The 26,642-nt window shown below is 42.8% G+C and overlaps 17 non-coding genes across 17 annotated transcripts; all 17 read right to left on the bottom strand.

Moving 5' to 3' along the window:
* Nucleotides 1-2,581: 2,581 nt before the first annotated feature.
* trnam-cau (transfer RNA methionine (anticodon CAU)) lies at nucleotides 2,582-2,654 on the bottom strand. The gene has a single exon. It is a non-coding gene; the product is annotated as a tRNA-Met (tRNA).
* A 178-nt stretch (nucleotides 2,655-2,832) lies between these two features.
* Nucleotides 2,833-2,903, bottom strand: trnag-gcc (transfer RNA glycine (anticodon GCC)). Its single transcript has one exon. It is a non-coding gene; the product is annotated as a tRNA-Gly (tRNA).
* A 1,139-nt stretch (nucleotides 2,904-4,042) lies between these two features.
* trnam-cau (transfer RNA methionine (anticodon CAU)) lies at nucleotides 4,043-4,115 on the bottom strand. Its single transcript has one exon. It is a non-coding gene; the product is annotated as a tRNA-Met (tRNA).
* Nucleotides 4,116-4,311: 196 nt separating this feature from the next.
* trnag-gcc (transfer RNA glycine (anticodon GCC)) lies at nucleotides 4,312-4,382 on the bottom strand. Its single transcript has one exon. It is a non-coding gene; the product is annotated as a tRNA-Gly (tRNA).
* A 2,241-nt stretch (nucleotides 4,383-6,623) lies between these two features.
* trnam-cau (transfer RNA methionine (anticodon CAU)) lies at nucleotides 6,624-6,696 on the bottom strand. The gene has a single exon. It is a non-coding gene; the product is annotated as a tRNA-Met (tRNA).
* A 196-nt stretch (nucleotides 6,697-6,892) lies between these two features.
* Nucleotides 6,893-6,963, bottom strand: trnag-gcc (transfer RNA glycine (anticodon GCC)). Its single transcript has one exon. It is a non-coding gene; the product is annotated as a tRNA-Gly (tRNA).
* Nucleotides 6,964-9,206: 2,243 nt separating this feature from the next.
* On the bottom strand, nucleotides 9,207-9,279 carry trnam-cau (transfer RNA methionine (anticodon CAU)). The gene has a single exon. It is a non-coding gene; the product is annotated as a tRNA-Met (tRNA).
* Nucleotides 9,280-9,475: 196 nt separating this feature from the next.
* trnag-gcc (transfer RNA glycine (anticodon GCC)) lies at nucleotides 9,476-9,546 on the bottom strand. The gene has a single exon. It is a non-coding gene; the product is annotated as a tRNA-Gly (tRNA).
* A 2,629-nt stretch (nucleotides 9,547-12,175) lies between these two features.
* Nucleotides 12,176-12,248, bottom strand: trnam-cau (transfer RNA methionine (anticodon CAU)). Its single transcript has one exon. It is a non-coding gene; the product is annotated as a tRNA-Met (tRNA).
* A 196-nt stretch (nucleotides 12,249-12,444) lies between these two features.
* On the bottom strand, nucleotides 12,445-12,515 carry trnag-gcc (transfer RNA glycine (anticodon GCC)). Its single transcript has one exon. It is a non-coding gene; the product is annotated as a tRNA-Gly (tRNA).
* Nucleotides 12,516-16,246: 3,731 nt separating this feature from the next.
* Nucleotides 16,247-16,319, bottom strand: trnam-cau (transfer RNA methionine (anticodon CAU)). The gene has a single exon. It is a non-coding gene; the product is annotated as a tRNA-Met (tRNA).
* A 196-nt stretch (nucleotides 16,320-16,515) lies between these two features.
* On the bottom strand, nucleotides 16,516-16,586 carry trnag-gcc (transfer RNA glycine (anticodon GCC)). The gene has a single exon. It is a non-coding gene; the product is annotated as a tRNA-Gly (tRNA).
* A 2,243-nt stretch (nucleotides 16,587-18,829) lies between these two features.
* trnam-cau (transfer RNA methionine (anticodon CAU)) lies at nucleotides 18,830-18,902 on the bottom strand. The gene has a single exon. It is a non-coding gene; the product is annotated as a tRNA-Met (tRNA).
* Nucleotides 18,903-19,098: 196 nt separating this feature from the next.
* Nucleotides 19,099-19,169, bottom strand: trnag-gcc (transfer RNA glycine (anticodon GCC)). The gene has a single exon. It is a non-coding gene; the product is annotated as a tRNA-Gly (tRNA).
* A 1,413-nt stretch (nucleotides 19,170-20,582) lies between these two features.
* trnam-cau (transfer RNA methionine (anticodon CAU)) lies at nucleotides 20,583-20,655 on the bottom strand. Its single transcript has one exon. It is a non-coding gene; the product is annotated as a tRNA-Met (tRNA).
* Nucleotides 20,656-23,549: 2,894 nt separating this feature from the next.
* trnam-cau (transfer RNA methionine (anticodon CAU)) lies at nucleotides 23,550-23,622 on the bottom strand. The gene has a single exon. It is a non-coding gene; the product is annotated as a tRNA-Met (tRNA).
* A 196-nt stretch (nucleotides 23,623-23,818) lies between these two features.
* On the bottom strand, nucleotides 23,819-23,889 carry trnag-gcc (transfer RNA glycine (anticodon GCC)). The gene has a single exon. It is a non-coding gene; the product is annotated as a tRNA-Gly (tRNA).
* Nucleotides 23,890-26,642: the final 2,753 nt, after the last annotated feature.

Here is a 26,642-nt window from a genome sequence, read left to right as displayed (position 1 = left end):
CATGAAACAGAACAAAGGAAAAAGGGAGGGTATGCTATAAAGATGTTTTGAGACAGTTCTACCTTCTCTCCATCTGTAAAAAATGTAAACATTTTTTCGCATTTCACAAAGGCAATAGCATTGACGCCCTTAATTGAGTCTTCATTAATTGTCTTCAGACTAATGAGGTTAGTACTTGGGACAGAATGTTTTGTTGGATGGTAAAACAGTTTCGGAGGCTGCCCAGCCCTCACGTCCACCCATCACGTCTACTCAAGAGATGGAGAGAAGGTAGAAATGTTTTAAAACATCTTTATAGCATACCTTCCCTTTTTCCTTTGTTCTGTTTCATGCCCTTCTAGTGGTGTGAAAATTTGCAGGTGTTGAAATCTAAGCTCCTTGACTGGCACACAGCTTGGGTATTAGACAGGGGAGCGCAATTCCTGGATGTCCGCTTTAGTTTGGCTTGAATTTTAGGTTTTATATATGCTTTAAGCATCTAGAGTTCACGGAAAAAAACACTTGTTCTCCTAAAGCCTTTATTCCTTTGTCCTTTGCATTACCAATGCTCTCTCTAGAAGGTAGAGGACTGCACATATGTCCAAGCTGGCCATTCTACAATAGACCTGCCTCGTGTCAGGCTTGACAAAAAATGTAAACACCACCTCATCACATCTATCCTCATCACCACTGAACTACCGAGGCTGAGGGAAAAAGCATGCTAAATTGAAAAAATGTAAACATCTTTTCGCATTTCACAAAGGCAATAGCATTGACGCCCTTAATTGAGTCTTCATTAATTGTCTTCAGACTATTGAGGTTAGTACTTGGGACAGAATGTTTTGTTGGATGGTAAAACAGTTTCGGAGGCTGCCCAGCCCTCACGTCTACTCAAGAGATGGAGAGAAGGTAGAACTGTCTCAAAACATCTTTATAGCATACCCTCCCTTTTTCCTTTGTTCTGTTTCATGTCATTCTAGTGGTGTGAAAATGTGCAGGTGTTGAAGTCTAAGCTCCTTGACTGGCACAAATCTCGGTACTAGAGAGGGGAGCTGGAGTTCACGGAAAGAACACTTGTTGTGCTGAAGACTTTATTCCTTTGACCTTTGGATTACCAATGCTGTCTCTGGAAGGTAGAGGACCGCACATATGTCGAAGCTGTCCATTCTACGAAAAACCTGCCTCGTGTGAGGCTTGAACTCACGACCTTCAGATTATGAGACTGACGCGCTGCCAACTGTTAATTGTAAACACCTTTTCGCATTTCATAAAGACAATAGCATTGACACACTTAATTGGGTCTTTATTAATTGTCCTGAGAATAAATAGAAGGCTGAGACCTCTGTTACTGCATATCAGTCAGTCAAGCTGAGACTTTTAAAGAGGCGCTTGCATTGGCCGGGAATCGAACCCGGCTCTCCCGCGTGGCAGGCGAGAATTCGACCATTGAACCACCAATGCCCACGTATTGGAAAAAGGAGTTCCATTGAAGACGCCATCGCGTGTAGACAGAATCTTTTTCTTGATGGTCCATCAGTACTACATACTAAACCACATACTAACCTCATCACCACTGAACTACCAATGCCCACATTGTGTTCCACTGCACCACTGGACAGTCGCACTAATGACATTTGTACTTGGGACAGAATGTTTTGTTGAAAGGTAAAACTGTTTCGGAAGCTGTCCACCCATCACGTCTACTCAACAGATGGAGAGAAGGTAGAAATGTCTTAAAACATCTTTATAGCATACCTTCCCTTTTTCCTTTGTTCTGTTTCATGCCCTTCTAGTGGTGTGAAAATTTGCAGGTGTTGAAATCTAAGCTCCTTGACTGGCACACATCTTGGGTATTAGACAGGGGAGCGCAATTCCTGGATGTCCGCTTTAGTTCGGCTTGAATTTTAGGTTTTATATATGCTTTAAGCATCTAGAGTTCACGGAAAAAAACACTTGTTCTCCTAAAGCCTTTATTCCTTTGTCCTTTGCATTACCAATGCTCTCTCTAGAAGGTAGAGGACTGCACATATGTCCAAGCTGGCCATTCTACAATAGACCTGCCTCGTGTCAGGCTTGACAAAAAATGTAAACACCTCATCACATCTATCCTCATCACCACTGAACTTCCGAGGCTGAGGGAAAAAGCATGCTAAATTGAAAAAATGTAAACATCTTTTCGCATTTCACAAAGGCAATAGCATTGACGCCCTTAATTGAGTCTTCATTAATTGTCTTCAGACTAATGAGGTTAGTACTTGGGACAAAAAGTTTTGTTGTAAAGCAGTTTCGGAGGCTGCCCAGCCCTCAAGTCTACTCAAGAGATGGAGAGAAGGTAGAACTGTCTCAAAACATCTTTATAGCATACCCTCCCTTTTTCATTTGTTCTGTTTCATGTCATTCTAGTGGTGTGAAAATGTGCAGGTGTTGAAGTCTAAGCTCCTTGACTGGCACGAGTCTCGGTACTAGAGAGGGGAGCTGGAGTTCACGGAAAGAACACTTGTTGTGCTGAAGACTTTATTCCTTTGACCTTTGGATTACCAATGCTGTCTCTGGAAGGTAGAGGACCGCACATATGTCGAAGCTGTCCATTCTACGAAAAACCTGCCTCGTGTGAGGCTTGAACTCACGACCTTCAGATTATGAGACTGACGCGCTGCCAACTGCGCCAACGAGGCTGAGGGAATGAGCCTGCTAAATTGAAAAACAATTGTAAACACCTTTTCGCATTTCATAAAGACAATAGCATTGACACACTTAATTGGGTCTTCATTAATTGTCCTGAGAATAAATAGAAGGCTGAGACCTCTGTTACTGTATATCAGTCAGTCAAGCTGAGACTTTTAAAGAGGCGCTTGCATTGGCCGGGAATCGAACCCGGGTCTCCCGCGTGGCAGGCGAGAATTCGACCACTGAACCACCAATGCCCACGTGTTGTAAAAAGGAGTTCCATTTAAGACGCCATCGCGTGTAGACAGAATGTTTTTTGATGGTCCATCAGTACTACGTACTAAACCACACACTAACCTCATCACCACTGAACTACCAATGCCCACATTGTGTTCCACTGCACCTCTGGACAGTCACACTAATGAAGTTAGTACTTGGGACAGAATGTTTTGTTGGAAAACTGTTTCGGAAGCTGTCCACCCATCACGTCTACTCAAGAGATGTAGAGAAGTTAGAAATGTTTTAAAACATCTTTATAGCATACCTTCCCTTTTTCCTTTGTTCTGTTTCATGCCCTTCTAGTGGTGTGAAAATTTGCAGGTGTTGAAATCTAAGCTCCTTGACTGGCACACAGCTTGGGTATTAGACAGGGGAGCGCAATTCCTGGATGTCCGCTTTAGTTTGGCTTGAATTTTAGGTTTTATATATGCTTTAAGCATCTAGAGTTCACGGAAAAAAACACTTGTTCTCCTAAAGCCTTTATTCCTTTGTCCTTTCCATTACCAATGCTCTCTCTAGAAGGTAGAGGACTGCACATATGTCCAAGCTGGCCATTCTACAATAGACCTGCCTCGTGTCAGGCTTGACAAAAAATGTAAACACCTCATCACATCTATCCTCATCACCACTGAACTACCGAGGCTGAGGGAAAAAGCATGCTAAAGTGAAAAAATGTAAACATCTTTTCGCATTTCACAAAGGCAATAGCATTGACGCCCTTAATTGAGTCTTCATTAATTGTCTTCAGAGTATTGAGGTTAGTACTTGGGACAGAATGTTTTGTTGGATGGTAAAACAGTTTCGGAGGCTGCCCAGCCCTCACGTCTACTCAAGAGATGGAGAGAAGGTAGAACTGTCTCAAAACATCTTTATAGCATACCCTCCCTTTTTCCTTTGTTCTGTTTCATGTCATTCTAGTGGTGTGAAAATGTGCAGGTGTTGAAGTCTAAGCTCCTTGACTGGCACAAGTCTCGGTACTAGAGAGGGGAGCTGGAGTTCACGGAAAGAACACTTGTTGTGCTGAAGACTTTATTCCTTTGACCTTTGGATTACCAATGCTGTCTCTGGAAGGTAGAGGACCGCACATATGTCGAAGCTGTCCATTCTACGAAAAACCTGCCTCGTGTGAGGCTTGAACTCACGACCTTCAGATTATGAGACTGACGCGCTGCCAACTGCGCCAACGAGGCTGAGGGAATGCGCCTGCTAAATTGAAAAACAATTGTAAACACCTTTTCGCATTTCATAAAGACAATAGCATTGACACACTTAATTGGGTCTTCATTAATTGTCCTGAGAATAAATAGAAGGCTGAGACCTCTGTTACTGCATATCAGTCAGTCAAGCTGCGCTCATTTTGAGTTGTGAGACTTTTAAAGAGGTGCTTGCATTGGCCGGGAATCGAACCCGGGTCTCCCGCGTGGCAGGCGAGAATTCGACCACTGAACCACCAATGCCCACGTGTTGGAAAAAGGAGTTCCATTGAAGACGCCATCGCGTGTAGACAGAATGTTTTTTGATGGTCCATCAGTACTACATACTAAACCACATACTAACCTCATCACCACTGAACTACCAATGCCCACATTGTGTTCCACTGCACCACTGGACAGTCGCACTAATGACATTTGTACTTGGGACAGAATGTTTTGTTGAAAGGTAAAACTGTTTCGGAAGCTGTCCACCCATCACGTCTACTCAACAGATGGAGAGAAGGTAGAAATGTCTTAAAACATCTTTATAGCATACCTTCCCTTTTTCCTTTGTTCTGTTTCATGCCCTTCTAGTGGTGTGAAAATTTGCAGGTGTTGAAATCTAAGCTCCTTGACTGGCACACATCTTGGGTATTAGACAGGGGAGCGCAATTCCTGGATGTCCGCTTTAGTTTGGCTTGAATTTTAGGTTTTATATATGCTTTAAGCATCTAGAGTTCACGGAAAAAAACACTTGTTCTCCTAAAGCCTTTATTCCTTTGTCCTTTGCATTACCAATGCTCTCTCTAGAAGGTAGAGGACTGCACATATGTCCAAGCTGGCCATTCTACAATAGACCTGCCTCGTGTCAGGCTTGACAAAAAATGTAAACACCACCTCATCACATCTATCCTCATCACCACTGAACTACCGAGGCTGAGGGAAAAAGCATGCTAAATTGAAAAAATGTAAACATCTTTTCGCATTTCACAAAGGCAATAGCATTGACGCCCTTAATTGAGTCTTCATTAATTGTCTTCAGACTAATGAGGTTAGTACTTGGGACAGAATGTTTTGTTGGATGGTAAAACAGTTTCGGAGGCTGCCCAGCCCTCACGTCTACTCAAGAGATGGAGAGAAGGTAGAACTGTCTCAAAACATCTTTATAGAATACCCTCCCTTTTTCCTTTGTTCTGTTTCATGTCATTCTAGTGGTGTGAAAATGTGCAGGTGTTGAAGTCTAAGCTCCTTGACTGGCACAAATCTCGGTACTAGAGAGGGGAGCTGGAGTTCACGGAAAGAACACTTGTTGTGCTGAAGACTTTATTCCTTTGACCTTTGGATTACCAATGCTGTCTCTGGAAGGTAGAGGACCGCACATATGTCCAAGCTGGCCATTCTACAATAGACCTGCCTCGTGTCAGGCTTGACAAAAAATGTAAACATCTCATCACATCTATCCTCATCACCACTGAACTACCGAGGCTGAGGGAAAAAGCATGCTAAATTGAAAAAATGTAAACATCTTTTCGCATTTCACAAAGGCAATAGCATTGACGCCCTTAATTGAGTCTTCATTAATTGTCTTCAGACTATTGAGGTTAGTACTTGGGACAGAATGTTTTGTTGGATGGTAAAACAGTTTCTTTATAGCATACCTTCCCTTTTTCTTTTGTTGTGTTTCATGCCCTTCTAGTGGTGTGAAAATTTGCAGGTGTTGAAATCTAAGCTCCTTGACTGGCACACATCTTGGGTATTAGACAGGGGAGCGCAATTCCTGGATGTCCGCTTTAGTTCGGCTTGAATTTTAGGTTTTATATATGCTTTAAGCATCTAGAGTTCACGGAAAAAAACACTTGTTCTCCTAAAGCCTTTATTCCTTTGTCCTTTGCATTACCAATGCTCTCTCTAGAAGGTAGAGGACTGCACATATGTCCAAGCTGGCCATTCTACAATAGACCTGCCTCGTGTCAGGCTTGACAAAAAATGTAAACACCTCATCACATCTATCCTCATCACCACTGAACTTCCGAGGCTGAGGGAAAAAGCATGCTAAATTGAAAAAATGTAAACATCTTTTCGCATTTCACAAAGGCAATAGCATTGACGCCCTTAATTGAGTCTTCATTAATTGTCTTCAGACTAATGAGGTTAGTACTTGGGACAGAATGTTTTGTTGTAAAACAGTTTCGGAGGCTCCCCAGCCCTCACGTCTACTCAAGAGATGGAGAGAAGGTAGAACTGTCTCAAAACATCTTTATAGCATACCCTCCCTTTTTCCTTTGTTCTGTTTCATGTCATTCTAGTGGTGTGAAAATGTGCAGGTGTTGAAGTCTAAGCTCCTTGACTGGCACAAGTCTCGGTACTAGAGAGGGGAGCTGGAGTTCACGGAAAGAACACTTGTTGTGCTGAAGACTTTATTCCTTTGACCTTTGGATTACCAATGCTGTCTCTGGAAGGTAGAGGACCGCACATATGTCGAAGCTGTCCATTCTACGAAAAACCTGCCTCGTGTGAGGCTTGAACTCACGACCTTCAGATTATGAGACTGACACGCTGCCAACTGCGCCAACGAGGCTGAGGGAATGCGCATGCTAAATTGAAAAACAATTGTAAACACCTTTTCGCATTTCATAAAGACAATAGCATTGACACACTTAATTGGGTCTTCATTAATTGTCCTGAGAATAAATAGAAGGCTGAGACCTCTGTTACTGCATATCAGTCAGTCAAGCTGCGCTCATTTTGAGTTGTGAGACTTTTAAAGAGGTGCTTGCATTGGCCGGGAATCGAACCCGGGTCTCCCGCGTGGCAGGCGAGAATTCGACCACTGAACCACCAATGCCCACGTGTTGGAAAAAGGAGTTCCATTGAAGACGCCATCGCGTGTAGACAGAATCTTTTTCTTGATGGTCCATCAGTACTACATACTAAACCACATACTAACCTCATCACCACTGAACTACCAATGCCCACATTGTGTTCCACTGCACCACTGGACAGTCGCACTAATGACATTTGTACTTGGGACAGAATGTTTTGTTGAAAGGTAAAACTGTTTCGGAAGCTGTCCACCCATCACGTCTACTCAACAGATGGAGAGAAGGTAGAAATGTCTTAAAACATCTTTATAGCATACCTTCCCTTTTTCCTTTGTTCTGTTTCATGCCCTTCTAGTGGTGTGAAAATTTGCAGGTGTTGAAATCTAAGCTCCTTGACTGGCACACATCTTGGGTATTAGACAGGGGAGCGCAATTCCTGGATGTCCGCTTTAGTTTGGCTTGAATTTTAGGTTTTATATATGCTTTAAGCATCTAGAGTTCACGGAAAAAAACACTTGTTCTCCTAAAGCCTTTATTCCTTTGTCCTTTGCATTACCAATGCTCTCTCTAGAAGGTAGAGGACTGCACATATGTCCAAGCTGGCCATTCTACAATAGACCTGCCTCGTGTCAGGCTTGACAAAAAATGTAAACACCACCTCATCACATCTATCCTCATCACCACTGAACTACCGAGGCTGAGGGAAAAAGCATGCTAAATTGAAAAAATGTAAACATCTTTTCGCATTTCACAAAGGCAATAGCATTGACGCCCTTAATTGAGTCTTCATTAATTGTCTTCAGACTAATGAGGTTAGTACTTGGGACAGAATGTTTTGTTGGATGGTAAAACAGTTTCGGAGGCTGCCCAGCCCTCACGTCTACTCAAGAGATGGAGAGAAGGTAGAACTGTCTCAAAACATCTTTATAGAATACCCTCCCTTTTTCCTTTGTTCTGTTTCATGTCATTCTAGTGGTGTGAAAATGTGCAGGTGTTGAAGTCTAAGCTCCTTGACTGGCACAAATCTCGGTACTAGAGAGGGGAGCTGGAGTTCACGGAAAGAACACTTGTTGTGCTGAAGACTTTATTCCTTTGACCTTTGGATTACCAATGCTGTCTCTGGAAGGTAGAGGACCGCACATATGTCCAAGCTGGCCATTCTACAATAGACCTGCCTCGTGTCAGGCTTGACAAAAAATGTAAACACCTCATCACATCTATCCTCATCACCACTGAACTACCGAGGCTGAGGGAAAAAGCATGCTAAATTGAAAAAATGTAAACATCTTTTCGCATTTCACAAAGGCAATAGCATTGACGCCCTTAATTGAGTCTTCATTAATTGTCTTCAGACTATTGAGGTTAGTACTTGGGACAGAATGTTTTGTTGGATGGTAAAACAGTTTCTTTATAGCATACCTTCCCTTTTTCTTTTGTTGTGTTTCATGCCCTTCTAGTGGTGTGAAAATTTGCAGGTGTTGAAATCTAAGCTCCTTGACTGGCACACATCTTGGGTATTAGACAGGGGAGCGCAATTCCTGGATGTCCGCTTTAGTTCGGCTTGAATTTTAGGTTTTATATATGCTTTAAGCATCTAGAGTTCACGGAAAAAAACACTTGTTCTCCTAAAGCCTTTATTCCTTTGTCCTTTGCATTACCAATGCTCTCTCTAGAAGGTAGAGGACTGCACATATGTCCAAGCTGGCCATTCTACAATAGACCTGCCTCGTGTCAGGCTTGACAAAAAATGTAAACACCTCATCACATCTATCCTCATCACCACTGAACTTCCGAGGCTGAGGGAAAAAGCATGCTAAATTGAAAAAATGTAAACATCTTTTCGCATTTCACAAAGGCAATAGCATTGACGCCCTTAATTGAGTCTTCATTAATTGTCTTCAGACTAATGAGGTTAGTACTTGGGACAGAATGTTTTGTTGTAAAACAGTTTCGGAGGCTGCCCAGCCCTCACGTCTACTCAAGAGATGGAGAGAAGGTAGAACTGTCTCAAAACATCTTTATAGCATACCCTCCCTTTTTCCTTTGTTCTGTTTCATGTCATTCTAGTGGTGTGAAAATGTGCAGGTGTTGAAGTCTAAGCTCCTTGACTGGCACAAGTCTCGGTACTAGAGAGGGGAGCTGGAGTTCACGGAAAGAACACTTGTTGTGCTGAAGACTTTATTCCTTTGACCTTTGGATTACCAATGCTGTCTCTGGAAGGTAGAGGACCGCACATATGTCGAAGCTGTCCATTCTACGAAAAACCTGCCTCGTGTGAGGCTTGAACTCACGACCTTCAGATTATGAGACTGACACGCTGCCAACTGCGCCAACGAGGCTGAGGGAATGCGCCTGCTAAATTGAAAAACAATTGTAAACACCTTTTCGCATTTCATAAAGACAATAGCATTGACACACTTAATTGGGTCTTCATTAATTGTCCTGAGAATAAATAGAAGGCTGAGACCTCTGTTACTGCATATCAGTCAGTCAAGCTGCGCTCATTTTGAGTTGTGAGACTTTTAAAGAGGTGCTTGCATTGGCCGGGAATCGAACCCGGGTCTCCCGCGTGGCAGGCGAGAATTCGACCACTGAACCACCAATGCCCACGTGTTGGAAAAAGGAGTTCCATTGAAGACGCCATCGCGTGTAGACAGAATCTTTTTCTTGATGGTCCATCAGTACTACATACTAAACCACATACTAACCTCATCACCACTGAACTACCAATGCCCACATTGTGTTCCACTGCACCACTGGACAGTCGCACTAATGACATTTGTACTTGGGACAGAATGTTTTGCTGAAAGGTAAAACAGTTTCGGAAACTGCCCAACCCTCGTGTCTACTCAAGAGATGGACAGAAGGTAGAAGTGTCTTAAATCATCTTTATAGCATACCTTCCTTTTTCCCTTTGTTGTGTTTCATGCCATTCTAGTGGGGTGAGAATTTGCAGATGCAGAGGCGAGAATTCGACCACTGAACCACCAATGCCCATGTGCCGGAGAAAGGAGTTCCATTGAAGACGCCATCGCGTGTAGACAGAATGTTTTTTGATGGTCCATCAGTACTACGTACTAAACCACATACTAACCTCATCACCACTGAACTACCAATGCCCACATTGTGTTCCACTGCACCACTGGACAGTCGCACTAATGACATTTGTACTTGGGACAGAATGTTTTGTTGAAAGGTAAAACTGTTTCGGAAGCTGTCCACCCATCACGTCTACTCAACAGATGGAGAGAAGGTAGAAATGTCTTAAAACATCTTTATAGCATACCTTCCCTTTTTCCTTTGTTCTGTTTCATGCCCTTCTAGTGGTGTGAAAATTTGCAGGTGTTGAAATCTAAGCTCCTTGACTGGCACACATCTTGGGTATTAGACAGGGGAGCGCAATTCCTGGATGTCCGCTTTAGTTTGGCTTGAATTTTAGGTTTTATATATGCTTTAAGCATCTAGAGTTCACGGAAAAAAACACTTGTTCTCCTAAAGCCTTTATTCCTTTGTCCTTTGCATTACCAATGCTCTCTCTAGAAGGTAGAGGACTGCACATATGTCCAAGCTGGCCATTCTACAATAGACCTGCCTCGTGTCAGGCTTGACAAAAAATGTAAACACCACCTCATCACATCTATCCTCATCACCACTGAACTACCGAGGCTGAGGGAAAAAGCATGCTAAATTGAAAAAATGTAAACATCTTTTCGCATTTCACAAAGGCAATAGCATTGACGCCCTTAATTGAGTCTTCATTAATTGTCTTCAGACTAATGAGGTTAGTACTTGGGACAGAATGTTTTGTTGGATGGTAAAACAGTTTCGGAGGCTGCCCAGCCCTCACGTCTACTCAAGAGATGGAGAGAAGGTAGAACTGTCTCAAAACATCTTTATAGAATACCCTCCCTTTTTCCTTTGTTCTGTTTCATGTCATTCTAGTGGTGTGAAAATGTGCAGGTGTTGAAGTCTAAGCTCCTTGACTGGCACAAATCTCGGTACTAGAGAGGGGAGCTGGAGTTCACGGAAAGAACACTTGTTGTGCTGAAGACTTTATTCCTTTGACCTTTGGATTACCAATGCTGTCTCTGGAAGGTAGAGGACCGCACATATGTCCAAGCTGGCCATTCTACAATAGACCTGCCTCGTGTCAGGCTTGACAAAAAATGTAAACACCTCATCACATCTATCCTCATCACCACTGAACTACCGAGGCTGAGGGAAAAAGCATGCTAAATTGAAAAAATGTAAACATCTTTTCGCATTTCACAAAGGCAATAGCATTGACGCCCTTAATTGAGTCTTCATTAATTGTCTTCAGACTATTGAGGTTAGTACTTGGGACAGAATGTTTTGTTGGATGGTAAAACAGTTTCTTTATAGCATACCTTCCCTTTTTCTTTTGTTGTGTTTCATGCCCTTCTAGTGGTGTGAAAATTTGCAGGTGTTGAAATCTAAGCTCCTTGACTGGCACACATCTTGGGTATTAGACAGGGGAGCGCAATTCCTGGATGTCCGCTTTAGTTCGGCTTGAATTTTAGGTTTTATATATGCTTTAAGCATCTAGAGTTCACGGAAAAAAACACTTGTTCTCCTAAAGCCTTTATTCCTTTGTCCTTTGCATTACCAATGCTCTCTCTAGAAGGTAGAGGACTGCACATATGTCCAAGCTGGCCATTCTACAATAGACCTGCCTCGTGTCAGGCTTGACAAAAAATGTAAACACCTCATCACATCTATCCTCATCACCACTGAACTTCCGAGGCTGAGGGAAAAAGCATGCTAAATTGAAAAAATGTAAACATCTTTTCGCATTTCACAAAGGCAATAGCATTGACGCCCTTAATTGAGTCTTCATTAATTGTCTTCAGACTAATGAGGTTAGTACTTGGGACAGAATGTTTTGTTGTAAAACAGTTTCGGAGGCTGCCCAGCCCTCACGTCTACTCAAGAGATGGAGAGAAGGTAGAACTGTCTCAAAACATCTTTATAGCATACCCTCCCTTTTTCCTTTGTTCTGTTTCATGTCATTCTAGTGGTGTGAAAATGTGCAGGTGTTGAAGTCTAAGCTCCTTGACTGGCACAAGTCTCGGTACTAGAGAGGGGAGCTGGAGTTCACGGAAAGAACACTTGTTGTGCTGAAGACTTTATTCCTTTGACCTTTGGATTACCAATGCTGTCTCTGGAAGGTAGAGGACCGCACATATGTCGAAGCTGTCCATTCTACGAAAAACCTGCCTCGTGTGAGGCTTGAACTCACGACCTTCAGATTATGAGACTGACGCGCTGCCAACTGCGCCAACGAGGCTGAGGGAATGCGCCTGCTAAATTGAAAAACAATTGTAAACACCTTTTCGCATTTCATAAAGACAATAGCATTGACACACTTAATTGGGTCTTCATTAATTGTCCTGAGAATAAATAGAAGGCTGAGACCTCTGTTACTGCATATCAGTCAGTCAAGCTGCGCTCATTTTGAGTTGTGAGACTTTTAAAGAGGTGCTTGCATTGGCCGGGAATCGAACCCGGGTCTCCCGCGTGGCAGGCGAGAATTCGACCACTGAACCACCAATGCCCACGTGTTGGAAAAAGGAGTTCCATTGAAGACGCCATCGCGTGTAGACAGAATCTTTTTCTTGATGGTCCATCAGTACTACATACTAAACCACATACTAACCTCATCACCACTGAACTACCAATGCCCACATTGTGTTCCACTGCACCACTGGACAGTCGCACTAATGACATTTGTACTTGGGACAGAATGTTTTGCTGAAAGGTAAAACAGTTTCGGAAACTGCCCAACCCTCGTGTCTACTCAAGAGATGGAGAGAAGGTAGAAGTGTCTTAAATAATCTTTATAGCATACCTTCCTTTTTCCCTTTGTTGTGTTTCATGCCATTCTAGTGGGGTGAGAATTTGCAGATGCAGAGGCGAGAATTCGACCACTGAACCACCAATGCCCATGTGCTGGAGAAAGGAGTTCCATTGAAGACGCCATCGCGTGTAGACAGAATGTTTTTTGATGGTCCATCAGTACTACGTACTAAACCACATACTAACCTCATCACCACTGAACTACCAATGCCCACATTGTGTTCCACTGCACCACTGGACAGTCGCACTAATGACATTTGTACTTGGGACAGAATGTTTTGTTGAAAGGTAAAACTGTTTCGGAAGCTGTCCACCCATCACGTCTACTCAACAGATGGAGAGAAGGTAGAAATGTCTTAAAACATCTTTATAGCATACCTTCCCTTTTTCCTTTGTTCTGTTTCATGCCCTTCTAGTGGTGTGAAAATTTGCAGGTGTTGAAATCTAAGCTCCTTGACTGGCACACATCTTGGGTATTAGACAGGGGAGCGCAATTCCTGGATGTCCGCTTTAGTTTGGCTTGAATTTTAGGTTTTATATATGCTTTAAGCATCTAGAGTTCACGGAAAAAAACACTTGTTCTCCTAAAGCCTTTATTCCTTTGTCCTTTGCATTACCAATGCTCTCTCTAGAAGGTAGAGGACTGCACATATGTCCAAGCTGGCCATTCTACAATAGACCTGCCTCGTGTCAGGCTTGACAAAAAATGTAAACACCACCTCATCACATCTATCCTCATCACCACTGAACTACCGAGGCTGAGGGAAAAAGCATGCTAAATTGAAAAAATGTAAACATCTTTTCGCATTTCACAAAGGCAATAGCATTGACGCCCTTAATTGAGTCTTCATTAATTGTCTTCAGACTAATGAGGTTAGTACTTGGGACAGAATGTTTTGTTGGATGGTAAAACAGTTTCGGAGGCTGCCCAGCCCTCACGTCTACTCAAGAGATGGAGAGAAGGTAGAACTGTCTCAAAACATCTTTATAGAATACCCTCCCTTTTTCCTTTGTTCTGTTTCATGTCATTCTAGTGGTGTGAAAATGTGCAGGTGTTGAAGTCTAAGCTCCTTGACTGGCACAAATCTCGGTACTAGAGAGGGGAGCTGGAGTTCACGGAAAGAACACTTGTTGTGCTGAAGACTTTATTCCTTTGACCTTTGGATTACCAATGCTGTCTCTGGAAGGTAGAGGACCGCACATATGTCCAAGCTGGCCATTCTACAATAGACCTGCCTCGTGTCAGGCTTGACAAAAAATGTAAACACCTCATCACATCTATCCTCATCACCACTGAACTACCGAGGCTGAGGGAAAAAGCATGCTAAATTGAAAAAATGTAAACATCTTTTCGCATTTCACAAAGGCAATAGCATTGACGCCCTTAATTGAGTCTTCATTAATTGTCTTCAGACTATTGAGGTTAGTACTTGGGACAGAATGTTTTGTTGGATGGTAAAACAGTTTCTTTATAGCATACCTTCCCTTTTTCTTTTGTTGTGTTTCATGCCCTTCTAGTGGTGTGAAAATTTGCAGGTGCTGAAATCTAAGCTCCTTGACTGGCACACATCTTGGGTATTAGACAGGGGAGCGCAATTCCTGGATGTCCGCTTTAGTTCGGCTTGAATTTTAGGTTTTATATATGCTTTAAGCATCTAGAGTTCACGGAAAAAAACACTTGTTCTCCTAAAGCCTTTATTCCTTTGTCCTTTGCATTACCAATGCTCTCTCTAGAAGGTAGAGGACTGCACATATGTCCAAGCTGGCCATTCTACAATAGACCTGCCTCGTGTCAGGCTTGACAAAAAATGTAAACACCACCTCATCACATCTATCCTCATCACCACTGAACTACCGAGGCTGAGGGAAAAAGCATGCTAAATTGAAAAAATGTAAACATCTTTTCGCATTTCACAAAGGCAATAGCATTGACGCCCTTAATTGAGTCTTCATTAATTGTCTTCAGACTAATGAGGTTAGTACTTGGGACAGAATGTTTTGTTGGATGGTAAAACAGTTTCGGAGGCTGCCCAGCCCTCACGTCTACTCAAGAGATGGAGAGAAGGTAGAACTGTCTCAAAACATCTTTATAGAATACCCTCCCTTTTTCCTTTGTTCTGTTTCATGTCATTCTAGTGGTGTGAAAATGTGCAGGTGTTGAAGTCTAAGCTCCTTGACTGGCACAAATCTCGGTACTAGAGAGGGGAGCTGGAGTTCACGGAAAGAACACTTGTTGTGCTGAAGACTTTATTCCTTTGACCTTTGGATTACCAATGCTGTCTCTGGAAGGTAGAGGACCGCACATATGTCCAAGCTGGCCATTCTACAATAGACCTGCCTCGTGTCAGGCTTGACAAAAAATGTAAACACCTCATCACATCTATCCTCATCACCACTGAACTACCGAGGCTGAGGGAAAAAGCATGCTAAATTGAAAAAATGTAAACATCTTTTCGCATTTCACAAAGGCAATAGCATTGACGCCCTTAATTGAGTCTTCATTAATTGTCTTCAGACTATTGAGGTTAGTACTTGGGACAGAATGTTTTGTTGGATGGTAAAACAGTTTCTTTATAGCATACCTTCCCTTTTTCTTTTGTTGTGTTTCATGCCCTTCTAGTGGTGTGAAAATTTGCAGGTGCTGAAATCTAAGCTCCTTGACTGGCACACATCTTGGGTATTAGACAGGGGAGCGCAATTCCTGGATGTCCGCTTTAGTTCGGCTTGAATTTTAGGTTTTATATATGCTTTAAGCATCTAGAGTTCACGGAAAAAAACACTTGTTCTCCTAAAGCCTTTATTCCTTTGTCCTTTGCATTACCAATGCTCTCTCTAGAAGGTAGAGGACTGCACATATGTCCAAGCTGGCCATTCTACAATAGACCTGCCTCGTGTCAGGCTTGACAAAAAATGTAAACACCTCATCACATCTATCCTCATCACCACTGAACTTCCGAGGCTGAGGGAAAAAGCATGCTAAATTGAAAAAATGTAAACATCTTTTCGCATTTCACAAAGGCAATAGCATTGACGCCCTTAATTGAGTCTTCATTAATTGTCTTCAGACTATTGAGGTTAGTACTTGGGACAGAATGTTTTGTTGTAAAACAGTTTCGGAGGCTGCCCAGCCCTCAAGTCTACTCAAGAGATGGAGAGAAGGTAGAACTGTCTCAAAACATCTTTATAGCATACCCTCCCTTTTTCCTTTGTTCTGTTTCATGTCATTCTAGTGGTGTGAAAATGTGCAGGTGTTGAAGTCTAAGCTCCTTGACTGGCACAAGTCTCGGTACTAGAGAGGGGAGCTGGAGTTCACGGAAAGAACACTTGTTGTGCTGAAGACTTTATTCCTTTGACCTTTGGATTACCAATGCTGTCTCTGGAAGGTAGAGGACCGCACATATGTCGAAGCTGTCCATTCTACGAAAAACCTGCCTCGTGTGAGGCTTGAACTCACGACCTTCAGATTATGAGACTGACGCGCTGCCAACTGCGCCAACGAGGCTGAGGGAATGCGCCTGCTAAATTGAAAAACAATTGTAAACACCTTTTCGCATTTCATAAAGACAATAGCATTGACACACTTAATTGGGTCTTCATTAATTGTCCTGAGAATAAATAGAAGGCTGAGACCTCTGTTACTGCATATCAGTCAGTCAAGCTGCGCTCATTTTGAGTTGTGAGACTTTTAAAGAGGTGCTTGCATTGGCCGGGAATCGAACCCGGGTCTCCCGCGTGGCAGGCGAGAATTCGACCACTGAACCACCAATGCCCACATGTTGGAAAAAGGAGTTCCATTGAAGACGCCATCGCGTGTAGACAGAATCTTTTTCTTGATGGTCCATCAGTACTACATACTAAACCACATACTAACCTCATCACCACTGAACTACCAATGCCCACATTGTGTTCCACTGCACCACTGGACAGTCGCACTAATGACATTTGTACTTGGGACAGAATGTTTTGTTGAAAGGTAAAACTGTTTCGGAAGCTGTCCACCCATCACGTCTACTCAACAGATGGAGAGAAGGTAGAAATGTCTTAAAACATCTTTATAGCATACCTTCCCTTTTTCCTTTGTTCTGTTTCATGCCCTTCTAGTGGTGTGAAAATTTGCAGGTGTTGAAATCTAAGCTCCTTGACTGGCACACATCTTGGGTATTAGACAGGGGAGCGCAATTCCTGGATGTCCGCTTTAGTTTGGCTTGAATTTTAGGTTTTATATATGCTTTAAGCATCTAGAGTTCACGGAAAAAAACACTTGTTCTCCTAAAGCCTTTATTCCTTTGTCCTTTGCATTACCAATGCTCTCTCTAGAAGGTAGAGGACTGCACATATGTCCAAGCTGGCCATTCTACAATAGACCTGCCTCGTGTCAGGCTTGACAAAAAATGTAAACACCACCTCATCACATCTATCCTCATCACCACTGAACTACCGAGGCTGAGGGAAAAAGCATGCTAAATTGAAAAAATGTAAACATCTTTTCGCATTTCACAAAGGCAATAGCATTGACGCCCTTAATTGAGTCTTCATTAATTGTCTTCAGACTAATGAGGTTAGTACTTGGGACAGAATGTTTTGTTGGATGGTAAAACAGTTTCGGAGGCTGCCCAGCCCTCACGTCTACTCAAGAGATGGAGAGAAGGTAGAACTGTCTCAAAACATCTTTATAGAATACCCTCCCTTTTTCCTTTGTTCTGTTTCATGTCATTCTAGTGGTGTGAAAATGTGCAGGTGTTGAAGTCTAAGCTCCTTGACTGGCACAAATCTCGGTACTAGAGAGGGGAGCTGGAGTTCACGGAAAGAACACTTGTTGTGCTGAAGACTTTATTCCTTTGACCTTTGGATTACCAATGCTGTCTCTGGAAGGTAGAGGACCGCACATATGTCCAAGCTGGCCATTCTACAATAGACCTGCCTCGTGTCAGGCTTGACAAAAAATGTAAACACCTCATCACATCTATCCTCATCACCACTGAACTACCGAGGCTGAGGGAAAAAGCATGCTAAATTGAAAAAATGTAAACATCTTTTCGCATTTCACAAAGGCAATAGCATTGACGCCCTTAATTGAGTCTTCATTAATTGTCTTCAGACTATTGAGGTTAGTACTTGGGACAGAATGTTTTGTTGGATGGTAAAACAGTTTCTTTATAGCATACCTTCCCTTTTTCTTTTGTTGTGTTTCATGCCCTTCTAGTGGTGTGAAAATTTGCAGGTGTTGAAATCTAAGCTCCTTGACTGGCACACATCTTGGGTATTAGACAGGGGAGCGCAATTCCTGGATGTCCGCTTTAGTTCGGCTTGAATTTTAGGTTTTATATATGCTTTAAGCATCTAGAGTTCACGGAAAAAAACACTTGTTCTCCTAAAGCCTTTATTCCTTTGTCCTTTGCATTACCAATGCTCTCTCTAGAAGGTAGAGGACTGCACATATGTCCAAGCTGGCCATTCTACAATAGACCTGCCTCGTGTCAGGCTTGACAAAAAATGTAAACACCTCATCACATCTATCCTCATCACCACTGAACTTCCGAGGCTGAGGGAAAAAGCATGCTAAATTGAAAAAATGTAAACATCTTTTCGCATTTCACAAAGGCAATAGCATTGACGCCCTTAATTGAGTCTTCATTAATTGTCTTCAGACTAATGAGGTTAGTACTTGGGACAGAATGTTTTGTTGTAAAACAGTTTCGGAGGCTGCCCAGCCCTCACGTCTACTCAAGAGATGGAGAGAAGGTAGAACTGTCTCAAAACATCTTTATAGCATACCCTCCCTTTTTCCTTTGTTCTGTTTCATGTCATTCTAGTGGTGTGAAAATGTGCAGGTGTTGAAGTCTAAGCTCCTTGACTGGCACAAGTCTCGGTACTAGAGAGGGGAGCTGGAGTTCACGGAAAGAACACTTGTTGTGCTGAAGACTTTATTCCTTTGACCTTTGGATTACCAATGCTGTCTCTGGAAGGTAGAGGACCGTACATATGTCGAAGCTGTCCATTCTACGAAAAACCTGCCTCGTGTGAGGCTTGAACTCACGACCTTCAGATTATGAGACTGACACGCTGCCAACTGCGCCAACGAGGCTGAGGGAATGCGCCTGCTAAATTGAAAAACAATTGTAAACACCTTTTCGCATTTCATAAAGACAATAGCATTGACACACTTAATTGGGTCTTCATTAATTGTCCTGAGAATAAATAGAAGGCTGAGACCTCTGTTACTGCATATCAGTCAGTCAAGCTGCGCTCATTTTGAGTTGTGAGACTTTTAAAGAGGTGCTTGCATTGGCCGGGAATCGAACCCGGGTCTCCCACGTGGCAGGCGAGAATTCGACCACTGAACCACCAATGCCCACGTGTTGGAAAAAGGAGTTCCATTGAAGACGCCATCGCGTGTAGACAGAATCTTTTTTGTACTTGGGACAGAATGTTTTGCTGAAAGGTAAAACAGTTTCGGAAACTGCCCAACCCTCGTGTCTACTCAAGAGATGGAGAGAAGGTAGAAGTGTCATAAATCATCTTTATAGCATACCTTCCTTTTTCCCTTTGTTGTGTTTCATGCCATTCTAGTGGGGTGAGAATTTGCAGATGCAGAGGCGAGAATTCGACCACTGAACCACCAATGCCCATGTGCCGGAGAAAGGAGTTCCATTGAAGACGCCATCGCGTGTAGACAGAATGTTTTTTGATGGTCCATCAGTACTACGTACTAAACCCAACACTAACCTCATCACCACTGAACTACCAATGCCCACATTGTGTTCCACTGCACCTCTGGACAGTCACACTAATGAAGTTAGTACTTGGGACAGAATGTTTTGTTGGAAAACTGTTTCGGAAGCTGTCCACCCATCACGTCTACTCAAGAGATGGAGAGAAGGTAGAAATGTTTAAAACATCTTTATAGCATACCTTCCCTTTTTCCTTTGTTCTGTTTCATGCCCTTCTAGTGGTGTGAAAATTTGCAGGTGTTGAAATCTAAGCTCCTTGACTGGCACACAGCTTGGGTATTAGACAGGGGAGCGCAATTCCTGGATGTCCGCTTTAGTTTGGCTTGAATTTTAGGTTTTATATATGCTTTAAGCATCTAGAGTTCACGGAAAAAAACACTTGTTCTCCTAAAGCCTTTATTCCTTTGTCCTTTCCATTACCAATGCTCTCTCTAGAAGGTAGAGGACTGCACATATGTCCAAGCTGGCCATTCTACAATAGACCTGCCTCGTGTCAGGCTTGACAAAAAATGTAAACACCTCATCACATCTATCCTCATCACCTACACGTGACCCTCAGCGTGGCTGAGGGAAAAAGCATGCTAAATTGAAAAAATGTAAACATCTTTTCGCATTTCACAAAGGCAATAGCATTGACGCCCTTAATTGAGTCTTCATTAATTGTCTTCAGACTATTGAGGTTAGTACTTGGGACAGAATGTTTTGTTGTAAAACAGTTTCGGAGGCTGCCCAGCCCTCAAGTCTACTCAAGAGATGGAGAGAAGGTAGAACTGTCTCAAAACATCTTTATAGCATACCCTCCCTTTTTCCTTTGTTCTGTTTCATGTCATTCTAGTGGTGTGAAAATGTGCAGGTGTTGAAGTCTAAGCTCCTTGACTGGCACAAGTCTCGGTACTAGAGAGGGGAGCTGGAGTTCACGGAAAGAACACTTGTTGTGCTGAAGACTTTATTCCTTTGACCTTTGGATTACCAATGCTGTCTCTGGAAGGTAGAGGACCGCACATATGTCGAAGCTGTCCATTCTACGAAAAACCTGCCTCGTGTGAGGCTTGAACTCACGACCTTCAGATTATGAGACTGACGCGCTGCCAACTGCGCCAACGAGGCTGAGGGAATGCGCCTGCTAAATTGAAAAACAATTGTAATCACCTTTTCGCATTTCATAAAGACAATAGCATTGACACACTTAATTGGGTCTTCATTAATTGTCCTGAGAATAAATAGAAGGCTGAGACCTCTGTTACTGCATATCAGTCAGTCAAGCTGCGCTCATTTTGAGTTGTGAGACTTTTAAAGAGGTGCTTGCATTGGCCGGGAATCGAACCCGGGTCTCCCGCGTAGCAGGCGAGAATTCGACCGCTGAACCACCAATGCCCACGTGTTGGAAAAAGGAGTTCCATTGAAGACGCCATCGCGTGTAGACAGAATCTTTTTCTTGATGGTCCATCAGTACTACATACTAAACCACATACTAACCTCATCACCACTGAACTACCAATGCCCACATTGTGTTCCACTGCACCACTGGACAGTCGCACTAATGACATTTGTACTTGGGACAGAATGTTTTGCTGAAAGGTAAAACAGTTTCGAAAACTGCCCAACCCTCGTGTCTACTCAAGAGATGGAGAGAAGGTAGAAGTGTCTTAAATCATCTTTATAGCATACCTTCCTTTTTCCCTTTGTTGTGTTTCATGCCATTCTAGTGGGGTGAGAATTTGCAGATGCAGAGGCGAGAATTCGACCACTGAACCACCAATGCCCATGTGCCGGAGAAAGGAGTTCCATTGAAGACGCCATCGCGTGTAGACAGAATGTTTTTTGATGGTCCATCAGTACTACGTACTAAACCCAACACTAACCTCATCACCACTGAACTACCAATGCCCACATTGTGTTCCACTGCACCACTGGACAGTCGCACTAATGACATTTGTACTTGGGACAGAATGTTTTGCTGAAAGGTAAAACAGTTTCGGAAACTGCCCATCCCTCGTGTCTACTCAAGAGATGGAAAGAAGGTAGAAGTGTCTTAAATCATCTTTATAGCATACCTTCCCTTTTTCCTTTGTTCTGTTTCATGCCCTTCTAGTGGTGTGAAAATTTGCAGGTGTTGAAATCTAAGCTCCTTGACTGGCACACATCTTGGGTATTAGACAGGGGAGCGCAATTCCTGGATGTCCGCTTTAGTTTGGCTTGAATTTTAGGTTTTATATATGCTTTAAGCATCTAGAGTTCACGGAAAAAAACACTTGTTCTCCTAAAGCCTTTATTCCTTTGTCCTTTGCATTACCAATGCTCTCTTTAGAAGGTAGAGGACTGCACATATGTCCAAGCTGGCCATTCTACAATAGACCTGCCTCGTGTCAGGCTTGACAAAAAATGTAAACACCACCTCATCACATCTATCCTCATCACCACTGAACTACCGAGGCTGAGGGAAAAAGCATGCTAAATTGAAAAAATGTAAACATCTTTTCGCATTTCACAAAGGCAATAGCATTGACGCCCTTAATTGAGTCTTCATTAATTGTCTTCAGACTAATGAGGTTAGTACTTGGGACAGAATGTTTTGTTGGATGGTAAAACAGTTTCGGAGGCTGCCCAGCCCTCACGTCTACTCAAGAGATGGAGAGAAGGTAGAACTGTCTCAAAACATCTTTATAGAATACCCTCCCTTTTTCCTTTGTTCTGTTTCATGTCATTCTAGTGGTGTGAAAATGTGCAGGTGTTGAAGTCTAAGCTCCTTGACTGGCACAAATCTCGGTACTAGAGAGGGGAGCTGGAGTTCACGGAAAGAACACTTGTTGTGCTGAAGACTTTATTCCTTTGACCTTTGGATTACCAATGCTGTCTCTGGAAGGTAGAGGACCGCACATATGTCCAAGCTGGCCATTCTACAATAGACCTGCCTCGTGTCAGGCTTGACAAAAAATGTAAACACCTCATCACATCTATCCTCATCACCACTGAACTACCGAGGCTGAGGGAAAAAGCATGCTAAATTGAAAAAATGTAAACATCTTTTCGCATTTCACAAAGGCAATAGCATTGACGCCCTTAATTGAGTCTTCATTAATTGTCTTCAGACTATTGAGGTTAGTACTTGGGACAGAATGTTTTGTTGGATGGTAAAACTGTTTCGGAAGCTGTCCACCCATCACGTCTACTCAACAGATGGAGAGAAGGTAGAAGTGTCTTAAATCATCTTTATAGCATACCTTCCCTTTTTCTTTTGTTGTGTTTCATGCCCTTCTAGTGGTGTGAAAATTTGCAGGTGCTGAAATCTAAGCTCCTTGACTGGCACACATCTTGGGTATTAGACAGGGGAGCGCAATTCCTGGATGTCCGCTTTAGTTCGGCTTGAATTTTAGGTTTTATATATGCTTTAAGCATCTAGAGTTCACGGAAAAAAACACTTGTTCTCCTAAAGCCTTTATTCCTTTGTCCTTTGCATTACCAATGCTCTCTCTAGAAGGTAGAGGACTGCACATATGTCCAAGCTGGCCATTCTACAATAGACCTGCCTCGTGTCAGGCTTGACAAAAAATGTAAACACCTCATCACATCTATCCTCATCACCACTGAACTTCCGAGGCTGAGGGAAAAAGCATGCTAAATTGAAAAAATGTAAACATCTTTTCGCATTTCACAAAGGCAATAGCATTGACGCCCTTAATTGAGTCTTCATTAATTGTCTTCAGACTAATGAGGTTAGTACTTGGGACAGAATGTTTTGTTGGATGGTAAAACAGTTTCGGAGGCTGCCCAGCCCTCACGTCTACTCAAGAGATGGAGAGAAGGTAGAACTGTCTCAAAACATCTTTATAGAATACCCTCCCTTTTTCCTTTGTTCTGTTTCATGTCATTCTAGTGAGAGTTCACGGAAAGAACACTTGTTGTGCTGAAGACTTTATTCCTTTGACCTTTGGATTACCAATGCTGTCTCTGGAAGGTAGAGGACCGCACATATGTCGAAGCTGTCCATTCTACGAAAAACCTGCCTCGTGTGAGGCTTGAACTCACGACCTTCAGATTATGAGACTGACACGCTGCCAACTGCGCCAACGAGGCTGAGGGAATGCGCCTGCTAAATTGAAAAACAATTGTAAACACCTTTTCGCATTTCATAAAGACAATAGCATTGACACACTTAATTGGGTCTTCATTAATTGTCCTGAGAATAAATAGAAGGCTGAGACCTCTGTTACTGCATATCAGTCAGTCAAGCTGCGCTCATTTTGAGTTGTGAGACTTTTAAAGAGGTGCTTGCATTGGCCGGGAATCGAACCCGGGTCTCCCGCGTGGCAGGCGAGAATTCGACCACTGAACCACCAATGCCCACGTGTTGGAAAAAGGAGTTCCATTGAAGACGCCATCGCGTGTAGACAGAATCTTTTTTGTACTTGGGACAGAATGTTTTGCTGAAAGGTAAAACAGTTTCGGAAACTGCCCAACCCTCGTGTCTACTCAAGAGATGGAGAGAAGGTAGAAGTGTCTTAAATCATCTTTATAGCATACCTTCCTTTTTCCCTTTGTTGTGTTTCATGCCATTCTAGTGGGGTGAGAATTTGCAGATGCAGAGGCGAGAATTCGACCACTGAACCACCAATGCCCATGTGCCGGAGAAAGGAGTTCCATTGAAGACGCCATCGCGTGTAGACAGAATGTTTTTTGATGGTCCATCAGTACTACGTACTAAACCCAACACTAACCTCATCACCACTGAACTACCAATGCCCACATTGTGTTCCACTGCACCTCTGGACAGTCACACTAATGACATTTGTACTTGGGACAGAATGTTTTGCTGAAAGGTAAAACAGTTTCGGAAACTGCCCATCCCTCGTGTCTACTCAAGAGATGGAGAGAAGGTAGAAGTGTCTTAAATCATCTTTATAGCATACCTTCCTTTTTCCCTTTGTTGTGTTTCATGCCATTCTAGTGGGGTGAGAATTTGCAGATGCAGAGGCGAGAATTCGACCACTGAACCACCAATGCCCATGTGCTGGAGAAAGGAGTTCCATTGAAGACGCCATCGCGTGTAGACAGAATGTTTTTTGATGGTCCATCAGTACTACGTACTAAACCCAACACTAACCTCATCACCACTGAACTACCAATGCCCACATTGTGTTCCACTGCACCACTGGACAGTCGCACTAATGACATTTGTACTTGGGACAGAATGTTTTGCTGAAAGGTAAAACAGTTTCGGAAACTGCCCATCCCTCGTGTCTACTCAAGAGATGGAAAGAAGGTAGAAGTGTCTTAAATCATCTTTATAGCATACCTTCCCTTTTTCCTTTGTTCTGTTTCATGCCCTTCTAGTGGTGTGAAAATTTGCAGGTGTTGAAATCTAAGCTCCTTGACTGGCACACATCTTGGGTATTAGACAGGGGAGCGCAATTCCTGGATGTCCGCTTTAGTTTGGCTTGAATTTTAGGTTTTATATATGCTTTAAGCATCTAGAGTTCACGGAAAAAAACACTTGTTCTCCTAAAGCCTTTATTCCTTTGTCCTTTGCATTACCAATGCTCTCTTTAGAAGGTAGAGGACTGCACATATGTCCAAGCTGGCCATTCTACAATAGACCTGCCTCGTGTCAGGCTTGACAAAAAATGTAAACACCACCTCATCACATCTATCCTCATCACCACTGAACTACCGAGGCTGAGGGAAAAAGCATGCTAAATTGAAAAAATGTAAACATCTTTTCGCATTTCACAAAGGCAATAGCATTGACGCCCTTAATTGAGTCTTCATTAATTGTCTTCAGACTAATGAGGTTAGTACTTGGGACAGAATGTTTTGTTGGATGGTAAAACAGTTTCGGAGGCTGCCCAGCCCTCACGTCTACTCAAGAGATGGAGAGAAGGTAGAACTGTCTCAAAACATCTTTATAGAATACCCTCCCTTTTTCCTTTGTTCTGTTTCATGTCATTCTAGTGGTGTGAAAATGTGCAGGTGTTGAAGTCTAAGCTCCTTGACTGGCACAAATCTCGGTACTAGAGAGGGGAGCTGGAGTTCACGGAAAGAACACTTGTTGTGCTGAAGACTTTATTCCTTTGACCTTTGGATTACCAATGCTGTCTCTGGAAGGTAGAGGACCGCACATATGTCCAAGCTGGCCATTCTACAATAGACCTGCCTCGTGTCAGGCTTGACAAAAAATGTAAACACCTCATCACATCTATCCTCATCACCACTGAACTACCGAGGCTGAGGGAAAAAGCATGCTAAATTGAAAAAATGTAAACATCTTTTCGCATTTCACAAAGGCAATAGCATTGACGCCCTTAATTGAGTCTTCATTAATTGTCTTCAGACTATTGAGGTTAGTACTTGGGACAGAATGTTTTGTTGGATGGTAAAACAGTTTCTTTAAAGCATACCTTCCCTTTTTCATTTGTTGTGTTTCATGCCCTTCTAGTGGTGTGAAAATTTGCAGGTGTTGAAATCTAAGCTCCTTGACTGGCACACATCTTGGGTATTAGACAGGGGAGCGCAATTCCTGGATGTCCGCTTTAGTTCGGCTTGAATTTTAGGTTTTATATATGTTTTAAGCATCTAGAGTTCACGGAAAAAAACACTTGTTCTCCTAAAGCCTTTATTCCTTTGTCCTTTGCATTACCAATGCTCTCTCTAGAAGGTAGAGGACTGCACATATGTCCAAGCTGGCCATTCTACAATAGACCTGCCTCGTGTCAGGCTTGACAAAAAATGTAAACACTTCATCACATCTATCCTCATCACCACTGAACTTCCGAGGCTGAGGGAAAAAGCATGCTAAATTGAAAAAATGTAAACATCTTTTCGCATTTCACAAAGGCAATAGCATTGACGCCCTTAATTGAGTCTTCATTAATTGTCTTCAGACTAATGAGGTTAGTACTTGGGACAGAATGTTTTGTTGTAAAACAGTTTCGGAGGCTGCCCAGCCCTCACGTCTACTCAAGAGATGGAGAGAAGGTAGAACTGTCTCAAAACATCTTTATAGCATACCCTCCCTTTTTCCTTTGTTCTGTTTCATGTCATTCTAGTGGTGTGAAAATGTGCAGGTGTTGAAGTATAAGCTCCTTGACTGGCACAAG

Source organism: Channa argus, unplaced genomic scaffold (assembly GCF_033026475.1).
Source record: "Channa argus isolate prfri unplaced genomic scaffold, Channa argus male v1.0 Contig022, whole genome shotgun sequence".
NCBI lineage: Eukaryota > Metazoa > Chordata > Actinopteri > Anabantiformes > Channidae > Channa > Channa argus.
Note: the sequence above shows the minus strand (reverse complement) of the source record. Positions and strands in the feature narration are given on the sequence as shown.